Below are 5,800 nucleotides of genomic sequence, written 5' to 3'. Positions count from 1 at the left end.
CTCCAGCCAAGCCCTATGGGGGTCCAACTAATAATGCTCCTCCACGTACCAGTTCCGTGACTTGTTTCAAGTGTGGGGAATCTGGTCATTATATGCGTGAGTGTCCCCAGACCAACCCCAATAAATCTGCTAAAGCTGTTGGCCGTGGTAAGCCGACAGGAAAAGTGTTTCATGCTAAACCGGTCACCGCTTCACGTGGCCATGTCAACTGTATCTCTGCCGAAGAAGCTCAAGAAGATCCCAACGTCGTTCTCGGTACGCTTCTTGTTAATTGCCACCCGGCATCTGTTCTTTTCGATACAGGAGCCTCTCATTCTTTTATATCTGAAAATTATGCTCGTTTGCATAACGTTGCATTCTGTGACTTGCCATCCTCCATGGTAATTCAAACTCCGGGATCCAAATGGCAAACTTCTAGAGTAAGCCATGGAAATGAAATCCAAGTCGACAGACTTGTTTTCCTCGCATCTTTGATAGCCCTTAAATCTTCAGATATTAATATCATTTTGGGTATGGACTGGATGTCAGCTCATCAAGCCAAAACTGATTGCTTCTCTAGGACTGTTCAACTCACCCATCCCTCGGGGAAGATAGTCAATGTCTTGACCCGAATAGCCAAGCGGCACTTATATTCTCTTAACGCCAGCCCTTTGCCAGACCTTGAGGACGTTCCGGTAGTCCGTGACTTCCCGGATGTCTTTCCAGAGGAATTGCCAGGTGTTCCACCTGACAGGGATGTTGAATTCGTAATAGACCTCATTCCAGGAACCGTTCCGATTGCTAGAAGACCTTATAAGATGGCACCCCTAGAACTAGCCGAGCTTAAGAAACAACTCGATGAGTCCTTGAAAAAGGGTTTCATCCGCCCTAGTTCATCTCCGTGGGCTTGCCCCGTCCTATTCGTCAAGAAGAAGGATGGTACGGACCGGATGGTTGTAGATTACCGACCTGTCAACTTGGTCACAATCAAAAACAAATATCCACTTCCCAGGATCAACGATCTGTATGATCAGCTCGCTGGATCCTCAGTCTTCTCCAAGATGGATTTGAGGTTGGGCTACCATCAAATCAAAATCAGAAACGGGGACATTCCTAAAACGGCCTTTGTTACTCGTTATGGCCAATACGAGTACACCGTCATGTCCTTCGGTTTAACCAACGCTCCAGCCACCTTTTCTCGGTTAATGAACTCAATCTTCATGGAGTATTTGGATAAATTCGTCGTAGTTTATCTCGATGACATACTCATTTACTCCAAGAACGAGGAAGAACATGCCGAACATTTAAGGCTAGTGTTGAAGAAACTTCGAGAGCATCGCCTTTATGCCAAATTTTCTAAATGTGAATTCTGGTTATCAGAAGTGACCTATCTGGGTCATGTAATATCTGGTAAAGGTATTGTTGTTAACCCTGAGCGAGTTCAAGCCGTCCTTAACTGGACTCCACCCGAATCGGTCAAGCAAGTTCGGAGTTTTCTAGGCTTAGCGAGCTATTGCCGTCGCTTTGTCGAGAACTTCTCCAAAGTTGCTAAACCTCTAACCGAACTCCTCAAGAAAGATAAAAAGTTCGAATGGACTCCACAATGTGAGCACAGCTTTCAGGAACTGAAAAGACGCCTGACCTCTGCTCCCGTACTGGTACCGCCAGACTTCTCCAAAGACTTTGTTATCTACTGCGACGCCTCGCGACAAGGACTAGGTTGCATTCTAATGCAAGATCGACACGTAATTGCTTACGCTTCACGGCAATTGCACCCACATGAGGAGAATTATCCTACTCATGATCTAGAGCTTGCAGCCGTAGTCTATGCACTTAAGACCTGGCGACATTACCTCCTTGGTAATCGTTGCGAAATATTCACTGATCACCAAAGTCTGAAGTATATTTTCACCCAACCGGATTTGAATCTCAGGCAGGAGACGTTGGGTTGAATTGATCACAGACTTCGACTTAGGAATAACCTACACTCCAGGGAAAGCCAACGTCATGGCTGATGCGCTAAGTCGTAAATCTTATTGTAACAACCTAATGTTGCAACAAAGTCAACCGCTTCTCCATGATGAATTTCGGAAGCTTAACCTTCACATTGTACCTCAAGGTTTTCTTTCCACCTTGGTAGCAAAACCTACTCTTACGGATCAAATCATCGCTGCCCAAAAGCGAGATAAGGGAATATCTAAAATCAAAGAGAACATTGCTAGCGGAGGTGCTAGTTGTTTCTCCACAAATGATCATGGTGTTGTGTACTTTGAGAACCGTCTAGTGGTTCCCAAGAACCAGCATCTACGGCAGTTGATCCTTAAGGAGGCTCATGAATCTCCTCTCACTATTCATCCCGGTAGTACTAAAATGTATCAGGACCTACGCCAGAGGTTCTGGTGGACTAGGATGAAGAGAGAAATTGCTCAGTATATTGCAAATTGCGACGTCTGTCGTCGTGTAAAAGCAGAGCATCAACGGCCTGCTGGCACCCTTCAACCCTTAGCTATTCCTGAATGGAAATGGGATAAAATTGGTATGGATTTCATTACCGGTTTTCCCAGGACCAAGAGAGGGAATAATGCTATTTTCGTTGTGGTCGATCGTCTTTCCAAAGTAGCCCATTTCTTACCTGTTCGTGAGAGTATAACCGCTAGTCAGCTGGCAGATTTGTACATCTCCCGAATAGTGTCTCTCCATGGTGTTCCTTTGGAAATTAACTCGGATCGAGGAAGTCTTTTCACCTCTCGATTTTGGGAAAGTTTCCAAAATGCTATGGGAACTCGTCTCTCCTTTAGCACCGCTTTCCACCCTCAGTCAAGTGGTCAAGTGGAACGCGTCAATCAGATTCTAGAAGACATGCTTCGAGCCTCTGTTATCTCATTCGGAATGGACTGGGAGAAGTGCCTTCCATTTGCCGAATTCGCCTACAACAACAGCTATCAATCTAGCTTGGGTAAAGCCCCTTTTGAAGTTCTCTATGGACGACGATGTCGAACACCCCTTAACTGGTCAGAGACCGGGGAAAGACAATTCTTTGGCCCGGATATGATTCAGGAAGCAGAAGAACAAGTTCGTATCGTTCGTGAAAAGTTGAAAACAGCCCAATCCCGTCAAAAGAGTCAATATGACCGAAAACATAAGGCTATGACTTTCGAGGTTGACGAGAAGGCTTATCTTCGGGTCACCCCTCTGAAGGGAACCCATCGTTTCGGTATCAAAGGCAAATTGGCTCCTCGTTACATTGGACCTTTTCGCATTCTTGCCAAACGAGGAGAAGTTGCCTACCAGTTGGAACTACCTCCGCACCTCTCCAGAGTTCACGATGTCTTCCACGTTTCTCAACTCAGGCGTTGCTTCTCGGATCCCATCCGTGAAGTGGACCACGAAACGCTTGATCTCCAAGATAATCTTACATATCGAGAGTACCCCATTCGTATCCTCGATCAAGCCGAACATACCACGCGACGTCATAATATCAAGTTTCTCAAGGTTCAATGGTCGCACCATTCTGAGGATGAAGCAACTTGGGAAAGGGAGGATCGTCTTCGACTTGAATATCCCGCCTTCTTCGCGGAGGAACCCAAATCTCGGGACGAGATTCTTTTGAGTGGGGGTGAGTTGTCACACCCTAGCTAGTCATGCATTAGAGTGTTGCATCATGTTTACTCTTTCATCAGAAACTTGAAATGGGGATGACAGAACCCCCAGTCCCCTCTGAAACCAACTAGGGTTACTAAAATAATTTTTCAATGAACCTGAAATGCCCTTCTAAAATGCCCATCATTTTTGCCTTGGTTCAGAACCTCTGCCAAAAGTAGTGCACATTTTCCTAGGCCATCCTAAGGTTTTTGATTTAAATCATAAATATTTGAATTTGGGCATTTAAAATAATATAAAATATTTAAATGCTCAAATATCTCCAAACTAAAATGTTTCATGTTGGAAATAATCCAACTATGGACCAGGAGTAGTTTGGTGATTTTTGGAGTTGCCTAGGTATTTTATTTAATTCAACAAAGTTGCAGATATATTAAATAAAAACAGAAATAGAAAAAAAGGGGAAAACTTACCTGTGCAGCCCAGCCAGCTGGCCGGCCCAGCTAGCCAGCCCAGCCCACCACCGCCGTCGTCCTCCTGGCGCCAGTCGGCCAGGCGTGTGGCCGGCGCGCGCGCACGGCCGCCGCGCCACGCCACCTCTCTCCCTGCCTGCCTGCCCTCCCCTCCTCGCCTCGGTGTCCCTGGACGACGCCACGCCTCCTCCCTGCTCTCTCTCACTCTCCCCCGGCTCTCCCTCGCTCTCTCTCTCTCCCGGCCGAACACCACCGTCGCCGCCGTTCGCCTTAGCCACCGTCTCCGACCACCCCTCGCTCCCCTGACTAGCTCAGGAGCTCCGCCTCGACTCCCTCTTCCTCCCCACCGCTCCACAGCTCCCCGGAAGCCCTGCATCGCCGCCACGTCGCCGTTCCCCTCTTCGGGCTCCGACCGTCGTCGCCGTCAAATTCACCGTCACCAGCGCGTCCCCGAGCCCGCTAACCATCCCTGCAGCTCCGCGGTGAGCTCCCGGATCGTTTCCCCCTTCTTCCCTGGTCTCTCCCGACCTCTAGGCCCTAGCCCCACCTCGGCCGAGAGCTCCACGCCGCCGGCGATGTCGCCGTCGTGGCCACGGTCGCCGTAGCGCCCAACCAAGCACACCATCGTGCTCCCCACCTCACCAGGAGCACGCAGCACGCACCAACGCCTCCCCAAACCCCCTGCAACACTGATCCCGACCGCACCCGAACTCCGGCCGCCGCAGCCGAGCTCGCCGCCGTCAACTCCGGCCACCCCGAGCCCAACCACCACCACCAATAGACGCGGCTCAACCTCAGCAACACGTAGATGCCCTCCGCCGTCCATTTGGTTGCCGGAATAGCAAAAAGCACTTTCGCCGCCGTCTCGGGCCTCGCCGGCGTCTTGTCGCCGGTGGGGTTTGACTTGTCCGACCTGGGGTTTGACCCCCCCAGGGTCACTGACGCGTGGGCCCTGTCGGCCAGGTGGTTAGGTTAGCGCTAACTACTGTTAGTCAACCCCCCTGACACTGACAGTGGGCCCCAGCGCCACTAACCCCTAATTAGGATTAATTTAATCCTGTTTAACCCCCCCTGTCACTGACGTGTGGGCCCCACACGTCAGGTTTGACCTCAGCCAGCCACAGTTGACCACTGACGTCATGTTGACGTCATGCTGACGCAATAATTATATTTCTGGAATTAATTTTAATCAGGAAATTCCAGAATATTATTTAAACTTCAAAAATTCATAACTTTTATTCTGTAACTCCAAATTGGACAAATTATATATGAAAAATGATCAGAAAAATCCAATCTATCCATCTGTACTATTTTCATGCATGATCAAACAAGTTAAATTGATGATTCAAGCAGAACAAGGAAAAGCACTTTAAAAGGCCATATTTGAATTTGAAATTTGAATCTTTGATTCAAATTTGTTCAAACCCTTCTGGTTTTAGTTGCATTAGCCCAACACACTCATATTGCCATGTTTCATGCATGCATCATATTGTTGCATATTGTTTGGTGATGTTTGTGTATCGATGTCCTTTGCGACAGGATCTGTCCCCGAGGAGTACCGTGATTACCCTAACGAAGAACCGTATCCGTGCATCGAACCATCAGGCAAGCAACCAACCATTTGATCATATCGATACAATCCCATGTTCTCGCTCCTGCTCTCTTTTACTGCATTAAGACAACGCGATTCAAACTGCTGTGTGCTACGGTAGTTGAACCCATTTCCTCTGCATGACCTGTCATTGCCA

Source organism: Triticum aestivum, chromosome 5B (genome assembly GCF_018294505.1).
Source record: "Triticum aestivum cultivar Chinese Spring chromosome 5B, IWGSC CS RefSeq v2.1, whole genome shotgun sequence".
NCBI lineage: Eukaryota > Viridiplantae > Streptophyta > Magnoliopsida > Poales > Poaceae > Triticum > Triticum aestivum.
Note: the sequence above shows the minus strand (reverse complement) of the source record.